At 45.1% G+C, this 17646-nt stretch overlaps 1 protein-coding gene across 1 annotated transcript in view; it reads left to right on the forward strand.

Annotated features, from left to right (window-relative positions):
• The window catches only part of TRAF4 (TNF receptor associated factor 4), a 63620-nt gene that overhangs the window by 12127 nt on the left and 33847 nt on the right, over window positions 1–17646 (forward strand). The gene's annotated exons all lie outside the window — the stretch shown is intronic.

Below are 17646 nucleotides of genomic sequence, written 5' to 3' on the forward strand. Positions count from 1 at the left end.
CGCGCAAACAAAAGAGGTTAAAACAGCCGCGGCGAAACCCCTAACCTTCATCGAATATGCCTGAAAGAAAAAATGCCAGCGAAACTAGTCTCACAGCTGTATAACCACATATGCACAGCATCGGGAACATGGGGACCTCAAGCATACACGGATAGATGGGAGGCGGACTTGGGGGAAACATTGGAGGGGACAGACTGGCAGGACATATGGGAGGCAAATGCAAAGGTGTCCATCTGCACAACACTGCAAGAACAAGCTTTCAAAATAATGTTACGGTGGTATACCACCCCAGTGAAACAATATCATATGAAACAGAGTCCTACAGACACATGATGGCGGCTGTGCGGAGAGAGGGGCACATACATCCATATGTGGTGGCAATGCCCTAAGATACAGGAATACTGGGGAAAGATAGTAGACTTATGCTCACAAATTTTAGAACAACAACTGACACCGGACCCATGGGCATGCCTCCTCTCAAGACCCACGGACGGGCTCCACAAACACGACCAAAGACTTCTAAATATTTACCCTACTGCATAAACAAACGGACCCAGCAGGCAGATTCATAGTCCTTTCGGGCACATACCATAACACCAAACTACACTTAGTCAATATATACGCACCCAACGAGCCCGACCATGACTTCTGGAACACCATAAAATCACTGCTACTTACCTTACAGGGGGGTATCCTAGTGATAGGAGGCGACATGAACGCGGTTCCCTGCCCAGCCCTCGACCGCAGCACCAAACCAGGAACACAGAGATCCCAGGGCAGAGGGGGACAGGATAAAATCTTCCACTCCTTCCTCCAACACACTGGATTACTGGACGCGTGGAGGCTACAACACCCATATACACAAGACTACACATTCCACTCAGCCCCACACAACACATACTCTAGGATAGACAATATACTCCTCAACGGAGCGGGAATGACCAAACTCATCCATTCAGAAATAAACACCATAACATGGTCAGACCACGCAGACATAACAGTTACTCTAGGAAACTTGCAACACCACACCACTTGGACGTGGAAACTCAACACTAGCTTACTAGCTGACGAAGACATACTCAACGCAACAAGAAAAACAATCACAGACTACTTTAACGCTAATGACACAGAAGATATAAACCCGACCATACTATGGGCAGCCCACAAATCAGTGTTAAGGGGACACCTCATACAAGCGGCTACACATAAAAAACGGGCAAAAACGAAACGCCTACTGGAGCTACAGGCAACACTAAGGAAAACAGCTCACCAACACAAACAAAACCCCACCGCCACCTTATACAACCAATTACAAAACATCCGACATTCCATTAAGGAACAAACCATAACAGAAATAACCCACTCCGTACTCTGGTCTAGAAGGCTATTCTACGAAAAAGCAAATAAAATGGACACAATGCTGGCACGCTGTCAGGATCGGGACAGGGATCCAACACGCAGAGTACAAACAGTAGCCAGATACGTATACCGGACCTTAGAATGGCCGGACTAACGTAAGTAGTACAGTATAGAATGGTCAAAGACAAGCCGAGGTCGAGGGTAACAGAAGACAGGTAAGCGAGAGACAAGCCGAATCAAGGGTAACAGAGATAAGCAGAGTAAGGTAAACAAGCTGGGTCAAAACCAAAAGGGATAATAGAATGCACAAGCACTGAGTGACTAGAACAAGCTAGAACCACGACAGGGCAATGAGCTAATGAAAGAAGCTCTGTTAAATACCCTGTTCAGAGCAGTAACCACGCCTCCAAGGCGTCCTGATTGGTCCTGCAGCAATTGACTGACAGGTTGTTCCGGGGGAGTGTCCTGATGACTACTTCCTGCCTAGATGCTGTAAAAGGCAGTCACTCCCTCGCGGCCGGCCTAGCATGACCGGATAGACCGCGGGGAAGGGAGCCATCAGACCGTCTGGATGGAGGAACAGCTAAGTCTCTACCTCTTTCGGAGGTAGAGACCACAGGTACCCTGACACACGCACACTCAGACCCAGACAGGAACGTAAACACATCACCAAAATCCGCAACTCAGCAAACCAAATAAACAACACACTGAAAGCCATCAACGAAACATTTACAGAATACTTTAGGGCATTGTACAACCACACACCTAGAGAAGGGGAAGAACAAGCCCAATACCTAAGCCGCATAACCGAATTCCTAGCACACACACACACACTTACCCACAGTAACAACAGGGGACGCCACCGCGCTAAGCGAACCTATCTCACAGGAAGAGGTGGGGGCAGCGATCTCCATTCTTAAAGGTAATAAGGCTCCGGGACCAGATGGGTACGATATGTCGTATTACAAAAAGTGCAGCACGGAGTTACTGCCACACCTCACCAAGCTATATAACCACTTCCTACAGGGATGCACCCCGGACCGGGACATGGCCATAGCCAACATAATTTTACTACCCAAACCCGATAAGGACGCTACCCTAGCCACCAATTACAGGCCTATCTCCCTAATTAATTCGGACCTCAAAATCTTTGCGAAAATCCTGGCACACAGACTGGCTCCCTTACTACCCAAATTAATCCACCCGGATCAGGTAGGCTTCATACCGGGACGCCAGTTGTACGAAAACACCCGCCGGAGGGTAGACCTGATGTGGCACATGGCAAACTCACGATCACCATCCCTGGTCCTCTCGCTAGACGCAGAGAAGGCCTTTGATCGGATGCAATGGCCCTTAATGCTGAAACTGCTCCACTCACTGGGCTTCCCTGACCCCTTCATCACAGCAATATGAGCACTATACACAAACACATGGGCACAAACCATAGTGGCAGGATCACCTAGAATCCCCTTTGAAGTAGGAAATGGAACACGACAGGGCTGCCCACTGTCCCCATTGTTATTTGCACTTGTCCTAGAGCCATTTTTACACGCAGTTAGAAATGACCCTAATATTACAGGGGTACAACTTGGGACCGAACAATTTAAGATAGCAGCGTACGCAGACGACGTACTCCTCACACTTACAAACCCACGCCGATCAATGGCTCACCTGGCGGGACTTCTACAAACATATGGGGACGGGTCAGGATACAAGATTAACCTCGCCAAATCCATAGCACTACCTTTCCACATGGCCGACCAAGGCATACAACAGATCAGGCACACACACACCAAATCAAAATTAACACAGAAGCTCTCACGTACCTGGGAGTGAAGCTAACGGCAGACACCAAGACACTGTTTCATCTAAATTATACACCCCTATTCGCAAAACTAAAATCCGATTTGGAAAATTGGACAGATAAAACCATCTCCTGGCTAGGCCGCCTACATTCGATAAAAATGAATATCTTACCCAGACTGATGTTCCTATTTCAAGCGCTCCCAATTAAAGTAACCAAAAGCGACTTAAAGGACATACAGAGGGCAGCAGACGGGTTTGTTTGGCAGCGGAAAAGACCTAGGATAGCCAGAGCCACACTGTACAATCCGAAATGGAGGGGGGGACGGGGCCTGCCACACCTCCACCACTACTACGTAGCGGCACAGATAGCCCAAATAGCACATTGGCACTGCCCCATAGACCAACGTAGATGGGTGGACATTGAAGCACTAATGACGGGTGCGGACCTCCCGCAGTTTCACATTTGGACACCAAGGGAACACAGAGTGCTCCTGAGGACCAGGTGTCCGGCCATTCTCAACTCCATTAGCATATGGGACCAATTTGCACAAAAATATAAACTAGCAGACATCCCCTCACCAATGACACCGGTACTGCGCAATAGGGTATTCCCCTCAGGGATAAGGGCACAAGACTTCAAAGGCATAGAAGCAACAGGCTACAGAGATATACACACCTCTACATGGACAACCACTTAGTCTCATATGAGCACCTACAATCCCTCGCCCCGCTACAAATCCGCGACTTCTTCCGGTACATACAGCTGCGAGATTTCGCGCAAACAAAAGAGGTTAAAACAGCCGCGGCGAAACCCCTAACCTTCTTCGAATATGCCTGAAAGAAAAAATGCCAGCGAAACTAGTCTCACAGCTGTATAACCACATATGCACAGCATCGGGAACATGGGGACCTCAAGCATACACGGATAGATGGGAGGCGGACTTGGGGGAAACATTGGAGGGGACAGACTGGCAGGACATATGGGAGGCAAATGCAAAGGTGTCCATCTGCACAACACTGCAAGAACAAGCTTTCAAAATAATGTTACGGTGGTATACCACCCCAGTGAAACAATATCATATGAAACAGAGTCCTACAGACACATGATGGCGGCTGTGCGGAGAGAGGGGCACATACATCCATATGTGGTGGCAATGCCCTAAGATACAGGAATACTGGGGAAAGATAGTAGACTTATGCTCACAAATTTTAGAACAACAACTGACACCGGACCCATGGGCATGCCTCCTCTCAAGACCCACGGACGGGCTCCACAAACACGACCAAAGACTTCTAAATATTTACCCTACTGCATAAACAAACGGACCCAGCAGGCAGATTCATAGTCCTTTCGGGCACATACCATAACACCAAACTACACTTAGTCAATATATACGCACCCAACGAGCCCGACCATGACTTCTGGAACACCATAAAATCACTGCTACTTACCTTACAGGGGGGTATCCTAGTGATAGGAGGCGACATGAACGCGGTTCCCTGCCCAGCCCTCGACCGCAGCACCAAACCAGGAACACAGAGATCCCAGGGCAGAGGGGGACAGGATAAAATCTTCCACTCCTTCCTCCAACACACTGGATTACTGGACGCGTGGAGGCTACAACACCCATATACACAAGACTACACATTCCACTCAGCCCCACACAACACATACTCTAGGATAGACAATATACTCCTCAACGGAGCGGGAATGACCAAACTCATCCATTCAGAAATAAACACCATAACATGGTCAGACCACGCAGACATAACAGTTACTCTAGGAAACTTGCAACACCACACCACTTGGACGTGGAAACTCAACACTAGCTTACTAGCTGACGAAGACATACTCAACGCAACAAGAAAAACAATCACAGACTACTTTAACGCTAATGACACAGAAGATATAAACCCGACCATACTATGGGCAGCCCACAAATCAGTGTTAAGGGGACACCTCATACAAGCGGCTACACATAAAAAACGGGCAAAAACGAAACGCCTACTGGAGCTACAGGCAACACTAAGGAAAACAGCTCACCAACACAAACAAAACCCCACCGCCACCTTATACAACCAATTACAAAACATCCGACATTCCATTAAGGAACAAACCATAACAGAAATAACCCACTCCGTACTCTGGTCTAGAAGGCTATTCTACGAAAAAGCAAATAAAATGGACACAATGCTGGCACGCTGTCAGGATCGGGACAGGGATCCAACACGCAGAGTACAAACAGTAGCCAGATACGTATACCGGACCTTAGAATGGCCGGACTAACGTAAGTAGTACAGTATAGAATGGTCAAAGACAAGCCGAGGTCGAGGGTAACAGAAGACAGGTAAGCGAGAGACAAGCCGAATCAAGGGTAACAGAGATAAGCAGAGTAAGGTAAACAAGCTGGGTCAAAACCAAAAGGGATAATAGAATGCACAAGCACTGAGTGACTAGAACAAGCTAGAACCACGACAGGGCAATGAGCTAATGAAAGAAGCTCTGTTAAATACCCTGTTCAGAGCAGTAACCACGCCTCCAAGGCGTCCTGATTGGTCCTGCAGCAATTGACTGACAGGTTGTTCCGGGGGAGTGTCCTGATGACTACTTCCTGCCTAGATGCTGTAAAAGGCAGTCACTCCCTCGCGGCCGGCCTAGCATGACCGGATAGACCGCGGGGAAGGGAGCCATCAGACCGTCTGGATGGAGGAACAGCTAAGTCTCTACCTCTTTCGGAGGTAGAGACCACAGGTACCCTGACACACGCACACTCAGACCCAGACAGGAACGTAAACACATCACCAAAATCCGCAACTCAGCAAACCAAATAAACAACACACTGAAAGCCATCAACGAAACATTTACAGAATACTTTAGGGCATTGTACAACCACACACCTAGAGAAGGGGAAGAACAAGCCCAATACCTAAGCCGCATAACCGAATTCCTAGCACACACACACACACTTACCCACAGTAACAACAGGGGACGCCACCGCGCTAAGCGAACCTATCTCACAGGAAGAGGTGGGGGCAGCGATCTCCATTCTTAAAGGTAATAAGGCTCCGGGACCAGATGGGTACGATATGTCGTATTACAAAAAGTGCAGCACGGAGTTACTGCCACACCTCACCAAGCTATATAACCACTTCCTACAGGGATGCACCCCGGACCGGGACATGGCCATAGCCAACATAATTTTACTACCCAAACCCGATAAGGACGCTACCCTAGCCACCAATTACAGGCCTATCTCCCTAATTAATTCGGACCTCAAAATCTTTGCGAAAATCCTGGCACACAGACTGGCTCCCTTACTACCCAAATTAATCCACCCGGATCAGGTAGGCTTCATACCGGGACGCCAGTTGTACGAAAACACCCGCCGGAGGGTAGACCTGATGTGGCACATGGCAAACTCACGATCACCATCCCTGGTCCTCTCGCTAGACGCAGAGAAGGCCTTTGATCGGATGCAATGGCCCTTAATGCTGAAACTGCTCCACTCACTGGGCTTCCCTGACCCCTTCATCACAGCAATATGAGCACTATACACAAACACATGGGCACAAACCATAGTGGCAGGATCACCTAGAATCCCCTTTGAAGTAGGAAATGGAACACGACAGGGCTGCCCACTGTCCCCATTGTTATTTGCACTTGTCCTAGAGCCATTTTTACACGCAGTTAGAAATGACCCTAATATTACAGGGGTACAACTTGGGACCGAACAATTTAAGATAGCAGCGTACGCAGACGACGTACTCCTCACACTTACAAACCCACGCCAATCAATGGCTCACCTGGCGGGACTTCTACAAACATATGGGGACGGGTCAGGATACAAGATTAACCTCGCCAAATCCATAGCACTACCTTTCCACATGGCCGACCAAGGCATACAACAGATCAGGCACACACACACCAAATCAAAATTAACACAGAAGCTCTCACGTACCTGGGAGTGAAGCTAACGGCAGACACCAAGACACTGTTTCATCTAAATTATACACCCCTATTCGCAAAACTAAAATCCGATTTGGAAAATTGGACAGATAAAACCATCTCCTGGCTAGGCCGCCTACATTCGATAAAAATGAATATCTTACCCAGACTGATGTTCCTATTTCAAGCGCTCCCAATTAAAGTAACCAAAAGCGACTTAAAGGACATACAGAGGGCAGCAGACGGGTTTGTTTGGCAGCGGAAAAGACCTAGGATAGCCAGAGCCACACTGTACAATCCGAAATGGAGGGGGGGACGGGGCCTGCCACACCTCCACCACTACTACGTAGCGGCACAGATAGCCCAAATAGCACATTGGCACTGCCCCATAGACCAACGTAGATGGGTGGACATTGAAGCACTAATGACGGGTGCGGACCTCCCGCAGTTTCACATTTGGACACCAAGGGAACACAGAGTGCTCCTGAGGACCAGGTGTCCGGCCATTCTCAACTCCATTAGCATATGGGACCAATTTGCACAAAAATATAAACTAGCAGACATCCCCTCACCAATGACACCGGTACTGCGCAATAGGGTATTCCCCTCAGGGATAAGGGCACAAGACTTCAAAGGCATAGAAGCAACAGGCTACAGAGATATACACACCTCTACATGGACAACCACTTAGTCTCATATGAGCACCTACAATCCCTCGCCCCGCTACAAATCCGCGACTTCTTCCGGTACATACAGCTGCGAGATTTCGCGCAAACAAAAGAGGTTAAAACAGCCGCGGCGAAACCCCTAACCTTCTTCGAATATGCCTGAAAGAAAAAATGCCAGCGAAACTAGTCTCACAGCTGTATAACCACATATGCACAGCATCGGGAACATGGGGACCTCAAGCATACACGGATAGATGGGAGGCGGACTTGGGGGAAACATTGGAGGGGACAGACTGGCAGGACATATGGGAGGCAAATGCAAAGGTGTCCATCTGCACAACACTGCAAGAACAAGCTTTCAAAATAATGTTACGGTGGTATACCACCCCAGTGAAACAATATCATATGAAACAGAGTCCTACAGACACATGCTGGCGGCTGTGCGGAGAGAGGGGCACATACATCCATATGTGGTGGCAATGCCCTAAGATACAGGAATACTGGGGAAAGATAGTAGACTTATGCTCACAAATTTTAGAACAACAACTGACACCGGACCCATGGGCATGCCTCCTCTCAAGACCCACGGACGGGCTCCACAAACACGACCAAAGACTTCTAAATATGCTCTACCTAGCCGCTCGAAGAGCGATAGCGCAACACTGGATAAACCCAGAAATACCCCCACTCACCCTGGTCAAGACAAAAATTAGGGACAACTACTTAATGGATAAAATGACAGCTCAGGTGAGAAATACCACCAACACGTTCCGGAAAGTCTGGGCCACATGGGAACAATACGACATCTAAGACAAAAAGAAATGACAGAACCGAGATAGCGAAATCTCACTCGTGCTTTTGAACTACTTAGTTTTATTTTATTTTATTTTAATATGGTTTATTATGTTATGAAATGTTACACTGTATCTGAAAAGAGAAAAAAGGAAAAGGCTGACAGATACTGCAGCAATAGATACCTTAACCGGCCTCTGCGCAGGTCACAGGCTACGAAACTCAAAAAGGTACCAATAACACTGTATTGCGTGCATTCATACCTACCGTTGAACCACAAAATAGGCTTCTGCACAAGCCACTCATGTTCTTTTGAAACCGGTCAGCACGAAAAATAAAGAATATATAAAAATAAAAAAAAACACAGGTTTATTAGCAAATCCCTGAATATACCCTGGATTTGCAAAATCTGTTGATAATTCCCAAATTGTCTCCATTATTAAAATTCTGATATTTACTAAACACAATAGGGAGTTATTTGGGGATACTCACTGCTGAAGTATTCTTTGGCTATGTGGTGCACATTTAGAGTCAATGTGGAATTCACCACCGGTATATTAATTAGTAAATTACAGATGACAGTAAATCTAGTGAAAAACATTCATATTGTATACCTTTGCTGTTCTAGAAAATCAATTTTCCAAATTTCCGATGGGGCCTACTAGGCATTTGCCCACAATGATGGTGCCACTAAAAATTTCAAGTAATTTAAGTGATTTCTAGTGCCCTGTGTTCTAATCAATAAGTGACAATGATTACGCCACAGTGTGTACAGCTGACAGAATATCTTATGTAAATGTCCATCCTTATCCAAAATGGCCACGCATAAACTGATGTTGGTGCCAATCTAGGCCTACAGGGATCATTTTGTCAAGTCAGTTACATTTGAAGTTGAGGCATTTTAACATAAATCTTAAAATTATCTTTGATATCCCATAAAATCACACCTGAGTGTCTTAACTTGTATATCTGATTGATTTACATGTTTTTTTGGCCTTTGATGAGAATAGCTAATGGGGATTTACTGCCTTGGATTTCCCAGAAATCTGCTATGAATTTAATATTGATTGGCTAGGCTAGGGTATTCCTGTGTAGCTTAGAATTTATGATCCTTCTTCTAACATTATATGTGTTTATATGCAGATCATACCCTCTCTATTTAAGGTTATATTTGAAAGCCAATCAGTATTTACGTGTTTGGATGCCATAGCCTAGTTACGGCTATGAGACCACTTCTCATATGCTTGACAGCCCTCACACTATAAACATATAACCATTCACCTTGATTCATGATCATAGATACATGACACCTACATTCGCAGTCAAATACATACATAGAGCCTTGATGATGCAAAGATTCACATACATAAATACATAGACACATACAAACATACAGGTTTATTTATTGAAGTAAGAATTCAAGGTAAATTCCAAGTGAATTTCCAGTTAAATGCCAGAGTAGCTTAATGTAAAGTATAGTTGACTTGGAATTCACCTTGGACTTAACCGCTCACATTACCAAATAACAGTGAAAGACACACAATCTCTCACACACAGTCATTTATTGATACACAAGCAAGGCCAAACAACACATATAATTACGGTACCTCTCTATGTGTCTGACTTGTGTAATATGGGGCCCAGTGGTGGAGGTGATGATAACTAGCTATCCATCCAAAATATGTGTTGGCACAGGCATGGCATATTACAACAGTGTATGGACCAAAAGTCATATGATCATCTCTACCACCACTGTCCCACATATTGCAGAGGACCCAACTGTGAATCAGACAAGCACACGTGTAATTAAGTGTGGAAGGCACTACTGGGGACTTTCTATGCCCTGGACCTTAAACAGGGACTTCAAACAGACAACCAGTCCAGGGTTCTTGGGAAATTTAATTTCGATCTGGATGTGAAAACGGAAGGCAGAGTTATTGCATTTGTTGGTCTCTAATAGTAGGGAAATAGAAGAGCTGAGCCGCTACATAAACTACTTCCAAGTGCCACTTCTATGGACTGCAGTGTAACAGGCTTCTTTGTCAGCACTCTGTATCCTGGTATCTAATTAGGCAGGCTGCTGTGAAGGGGTTTACGGGATAACTGCAGACTCCATAAATAGAATAAGAGACTCTTAATTGGACTGTCTGTCCCTGATAAAGGGGAGTTCTGCTTGTAGATGGAGACAAAACAACTAAACAGTGCATCTGCAGGGAGCTTTACAGGTCAGTAACTTTTTTTAAAAAAAATCTTTCTTTTGTTTTAATTATTTGTGTAAAACATTCCAAAAAGAGGGTAATTTCTGCGTTAAATATTCATGATGGATGCTGTCAGGAGCATCTCTTACTTGCAGTTTGAGATGTAGCCATAGATGGCGCCAAAGTAGTAGCTATGGAAGAATTGCTTGGTATATATGAATTCAATTCTATCAGGATGATTTTAAAGGGGACATTACTCAGATTAAAAAATAAATCGTTATATTATTCATTAATACATAAATACATTCTATACTGTGCTCGGGTTTTGATCAGCAGTTTCTGAAATATTTTTGATTAGTATAATTCAATCTACAAGCTGCAATTAAAGCACGCATTACAACAATGTAAAAAGACGGATAATACACAAGAAATCCATAAAAGGAAATCAGGAGCATTCTGGGATATATCTAATCAACAAAGACAAGAAACATAAATGTAAAAAAGTCAAAGTGTATAAATCTATTTTGTGTTTATAAATGATAATTAGTGATGTCGCGAACATAAAATTTTCCGTTCGCAAATGCAAACTTCCGGAAATGTTCGCGAACCGCCATAGACTTCAATAGGCAGGCGAATTTTAAAACCCACAGGGACTCTTTCTGGCCACAATAGTGATGGAAAAGTTGTTTCAAGGGGACTAACACCTGGACTGTGGCATGCCGGAGGGGGATCCATGGCAAAACTCCCATGGAAAATTACATAGTTGATGCAGAGTCTGGTTTTAATCCATAAAGGGCATAAATCACCTAACATTCCTACATTGTTTGGAATAACGTGCTTTAAAACATCAGGTATGATGTTGTATCGATCAGGTAGTGTAAGGGTTACGCTCGCTTCACAGTGACAGACCAAACTCCCCGTTTAACGCACCGCAAACAACCGCAAACAGTCCATTCGCACAACCGCAAACTCCCCATTTGCACAAGGTTGGATACCAAGCTAGCCATGTCCCGTTCCTTGTCCTCACTGATGTCATTGAAGGTTTCTTCCTCCACCCAGCCACGTACAACACCAAGGGTCCCCGAAAGGTGACAACAAGCCCCCTGTATTTTTTTTTAAAATGTACACTACTGTTACACCAGATATGAGTTGCACTGGTGTGACACTGTGCCCTGGCAGGCCCTCAAACACACACGTGTGAAGGAAACTGACTGCTATTATATTACAGTCAAAAAAGTTTAAATGCATTATTGTGACACCAGATATGAGTGGTGGCACTGGACAAGTGGGCACAGTATACGCTGTGAGCCTGACACACACGCTGGCAGGCAGGCAACTGCAATTAGATTACACAGGGGGGAAAAAAGCAGACTGATGTTTTAGCCCTAAAAAGGGCTTTTTGGGGTGCTGTCCTTACAGTAAACAGCAGCCTGCCAAGCATGTCCCACTATAGCCAATCCTCCACACCATTTTGTCTGAGACTGACGTGTGTTGTGTGTATGGCGGGTGATGGTGTGAGGGGGGTGATGGTGAGAGGGAGAGCGGGGTGATGGTGAGAGTGAGCGGGGGTTATGTGAGAAGGAGGGGGGGTTGATGTGAGAGTGAGGGGGGGTTGATGTGAGAGTGAGGGGGGTGATGTGAGAGTGAGGAGGGGTGATGTGATGTGAGAAGGAGGGGGTGATGTGAGGAGGGGGTGAGGCTGAGGGGGGTGAGGCTGAGTGGGGAGGGTGGTAGGGAGGCTGAGTGTGGTGGGGGTGAGAGAGCCTACCTTTAGTCCCTGGTGGTCCAGTGGGCTCCCTGGTGGTCCGGTGGCCACTGCTCCCGGTCTGCAGCTCCGCAGAGCTGCAGACCATGTAATCTCGCGAGACCATCAGAGCGTTGCCGTGGTAACCCGCGGCAACGCTCTGATTGGCCGGTTTTCGCGAGACACATGGTCTGCAGCTCTGCTCACTGTGGAGCTGCAGACCGGTGTCTGCGGTGGCTGGCCGGGCAGCCAGGAGAGGCCTCGCACCCGGCGGCATACCAGGCAAGCCGCCGGGTCCCCGCCTGGTGTCAGGTCCTCGGTCAGTGACCTCTGACGTGCAAGCTACACCCTGAACATGACAGCCATCTTTCACAACAATGTACTACTATATACTCATACCCTCAGTGCAACTAGCCATGATATACGCACGTTCAGCCTAGCATGCTCAAATATAACACACTTCTGTCTAAAAAAAAAAAAAAAAGAATGCAGCTTCAGAATTAATCTAAATTGTATGCTGTCTAGGAGGTGGGAGGGTCTGTTGCTGATTGGCTGGAATGTGTCTGCTGACTGTGAGGTACAGGGTCAAAGTTTACTCAATGATGACGAATAGGGGGCGGGCCGAACATTGCATATGTTCGCCAGGAACTATTCGACATCACTAATGATAATATCACAGATCTGTCTATTGTGTTACGATGCTGTAGTAATGTAAAGTACTTTTAGGCAGCTGATCAACACAGAGTAATTTTTCAAGCAAACCAAAATAGGATATTATTTATCACAATGTTCTAAAGAGTGCAGATGAATTCTATCATGATTTTGATCAGCTGCGTTCTGGTCATAGGTACAGAGAAGGGGACATAACATAGAAAGTGGGGCAATTTCATGACATATCTCTACCTCTGTTAGTGTAAGGGGTCATCGAGATTGCTTTTGGGCTCAAGCCGCCAGATGTTTCTTGATAAAATTATTGGATATCCATTCACTGTTTTACATATAAAGTATACACTTCATATGGAGTCTACTCTGCTTTTCATGATGACTCAAAATATTGTATATTTTGCATTTCAATCATAATTTATTATCTTATTTTGAAAGCTGAAATCATAAGTGTTGCTGGGGCTTACGAGGGGGCCTTTGGAGGCTGAAGCTCTGGATGTGGGTTTTATAGCCCCGGGCCTCTGCTGTTTGTGAAGGAGGATGGGGACATTAGTGTTTTTACTTCATTTTTGTATTTTTTAAAAAAAAATTTAAAGCAGCTGCCTATTATAAAAACAATGATTAGTAGTATAGTATTAGTAATAATACAGGCTGTTTAAGAAGAGGTAGCAGTGACCCCAAGTAACAAACAGGAAGTGGGTCTGGGGAACAGAACTTTGCTGCATACCTCTCTATTAGGTAGCATACCTCAATATTAGGTAGCATGGAGGGATCACGTCAAATACCTGGCCATGCAGCATGTGCGTGTTTCTGGCTATCCTCTCAGTGAAATGCAAGAAAGCAGCAGCACACAGTTCATAGGTAGAGCGGAGAGGACATAACGTTAGCATATGGGGATATGTCATGACATATCTCCACCTATTAGTGAAGGGGTCATCATGTTTACAGTTGGGCTTCTGGTTTCTAGCAAGGTCCCTGGCTGAAAATACACAGATTTGCTATTGTGGCATTCAAAGAGTTAGCACACATGGCAAATATAATATGATTCATTCTTATAACTTCTTTACATAGGGAATAGATAGAATTCTTGAGGAACATGATCATTAGTGTTGAAATATCCCCCAGCACTTTACAATGGGGTTGTAAAGTAAAACATTAAAAAACTGACAAACAAATTAACGTGAACCAGAGGTGAAAGGGTCTTGTTCGAACAGAGTTCAGGAATGCCGTGACTCCTACTTAAAGACAAAATCACTCATTAATGTATAGTGATACAATCTTAAATTTTCTTTTAGTTAACGGGAATAAATACCCCACTAATAGCCATTCTGGGAATAACCAATATTAAAGTGCTCTGTAGTGGTTATGGTGCCAGGAGAGCCCATTATCTGCTATGTACCACTGCCAGTCCTGAGAGCTAGGAGTTTCTGTTGGTTTCCTGAGAAAAGGCATGCAGTGCAGGGCCAGTTCATTGGCTGGGAATGTCAGCTGATCACTCTCGGCCAATGAGCTAAGCCCTGCACCACCAGGCTTTAATAGCCCTCCCAACCAGGGCCGCCATCAGGGGGTGACAACCATAACGGGCCGCCCAGGCCCCATGTGTAGAGACGGAACTGCCGCCGGTGCAGTTGCACCGGCGCCCACACGCTGATGGGGCCCATCGGATGGCCCATGCACTTAGGGCCACCCAATGGGCCCATATCTTCAGGGGCCCGGTCAGCGCTGCGGCCATGGTATAGCGCGATCGGGCCCCTTTAAAAAAAAAATAAAAATGCCGCCGCAGCGCAAGTGCTGCTGGGAGGAAGTGGTCACTTCCTCCCAGCTCACTCCGCGCGGGAGGAGCACTCGCGCCCGACATGAAGAGGGAGAGTCAGCCGACTGCCAGTCCCATCAGCCCCAGCCAGCCACCCTCCTGCAAAGACAAGGTAAGAAACAAGAGGGTGGCTGGAAAATGAGCTGTGTGTATGTATGTATGTCTGTCTGTGTGTATGTCTGTCTGTCTGTATGTCTGTGTGTCTGTATGTCTGTCTGTCTGTCTGTGTATGTCTGTCTGTATGTATGTCTATCTGTGTATGTATGTCTGTCTGTGTGTATGTATGCATGTCTGTATGTCTGTCTGTCTGTGTGTCTGTCTGTGTGTATGTCTGTCTGTCTGTATGTCTGTCTGTATGTGTGTCTGTATGTCTTTCTGTGTGTATGTATGTCTGTCTGTGTGTATGTCTGTCTGTATGTATGTCTATCTGTGTATGTATGTCTGTGTGTATGTATGTCTGTATGTCTGTCTGTATGTGTGTCTGTATGTCTTTCTGTGTGTATGTATGTCTGTCTGTGTGTATGTCTGTCTGTATGTCTGTCTATCTGTGTATGTATGTCTGTCTGTGTGTATGTATGTCTGTATGTCTGTGTGTCTGTCTGTCTGTGTGTATGTATGTCTGTCTCTGTGTATGTCTGTCTGTGTGTATGTCTGTCCGTATGTGTGTATGTCTGTCTGTGTGTGTGTATGTATGTCTGCGTGTGTGTGTATGTCTGTCTGTGTGTGTTTGTCTGTATGTATGTCTGTGTGTATGTCTGCATGTCATTATGTGTGTATGAATGTCAGTGTATGTATGTCTGCATGTCATTATGAATGTGTGTATGTCTGTCTGTCTGCATGAATGTATGTCTGTATGCATGTATGTCTATCTGTATGCATGTCATTATGTGTGTATGAATGTCAGTGTATGTATGTCTACATGTCATTATGAATGTTTGTATGAATGTATGTATGAATGTATGTCTGTATGTCATTATGAATGTGTGTATGTATGGATGTCAGTATCTGTATGAATGTATGTCTGTATGCATGTATGTCTATCTGTATGCATGTCATTATGTGTGCATGAATGTCAGTGTATGTATGTCTACATGTCATTATGAATGTTTGTATGAATGTATGTATGAATGTATGTCTGTATGTCATTATGAATGTGTGTATGTATGGATGTCAGTGTCTGTATGAATGTATGTCTGTATGCATGTATGTCTATCTGTATGCATGTCATTATGTGTGTATGAATGTCAGTGTATGTATGTCTGCATGTCAGTATGAATGTGTGTATGTCAGTATGAATGTCTGTCTGTATGTCATTATGAATGTGTCTGTATGTCCTTATGCATGTGTGTCTGTATGTATGTTAGTATGTGTCTGTCACTATGTACGCCTGTGTGTCTGTATATGTGTGTATGTCTCAGTATGTGTGTGTCAGTATGTATGCCTATATGCGTATCAGTATGTGTGTCTGTTAGTATGTATCAGTGTGTGTGTGTGTGTGTGTGTATCTGTGTCCTTTTGTATCAGTGAATGTGTTTGTGTCTGTGTGTGTATTCCTGTGGGCGGGATTTGGAGGCGGTCTCTGTGGGCGGTTTTGGAGGCGGGCCCCCAGGGGCCCAGACCCTGAGCTCAGTTAGGGGCCCCAAAATTTCTGGTGGCGGCCCTGCTCCCAACTGTCCTAAGTTTGGTGGGACAGTCCCTATTTCAGACCAGCTTGCAGACAGCTTGGAAACATACCATCTTTCTTTTTAAATGGAAAAAAGCTGACAAATTTGGTATATTAAAAAAACAAAAACCTCTGCACGTTCCTAAGCCTGGTATTTGATGAATCATATATAATGTATCGCCCCTCTGGCAGCAATAAACACTCTGTGTGGGGTTAAAAAAACAAACCCTGTTCATTCTTACATTAAATCTCTGATGAATCTTACGGTCAGCATCTAGAAAGCTCCTACAGATATTCCTATGAGACAGGAACCACATCCTGGTCCCCACTTCCTAGACTGTCAAGGTTATTACATTTCAAACTATAGGTCAAAATAACCGAACCTTTAAAATAGTCCCAGTCTGCTACGCTTTTAGTTTGGCACTTTGACCTTCAATTTGAAATTCACTTGGATTTCCCTGAAATTCTCGTTTTAGTGAATAACCCTACAAAGTGAGAATTTTTAGGAATTCAAATTGAATTTAAAATTTTCAACAAAATAACTCAAATGGAGCTATTTCGGTCTTAAATTTACTTTGAATCCATGACATTCCCACTTTAGTTAACAACCCTATTTATAGGAAATTCTCTTCTATAGGGCAGTGGTGCGCTTTTGGTATTCCTCCTTTTGCTGCGATTTTCGTTTTCCTAAATCTCAGCCATTTGGCTAACCTTTGTCATGCCAGCTGGTTTGGGTTCAGTTGGGTTGTCCATCAGTGCTAAAAGCAAAGTACTGACTGGCGTGTGTTTATATACTATGGGAAACTGCCGTGTGATGACCCATCCGGGGCTTATTTGCTACACAGTGCTTTGCAATGCACTGGAATCCAGATCACACAGTTTTCACTAAAATAACCCGGCTGTTTTATAACTGAGCGTGAAAACTTTTTCAATATTTTAGCCTACATTTTGCCATTTGGTTTACAATCTGCTGTTTAGCGATTACACCCCATGA

Source organism: Pelobates fuscus, chromosome 1 (assembly GCF_036172605.1).
Source record: "Pelobates fuscus isolate aPelFus1 chromosome 1, aPelFus1.pri, whole genome shotgun sequence".
Taxonomy (NCBI): Eukaryota; Metazoa; Chordata; class Amphibia; order Anura; family Pelobatidae; genus Pelobates; species Pelobates fuscus.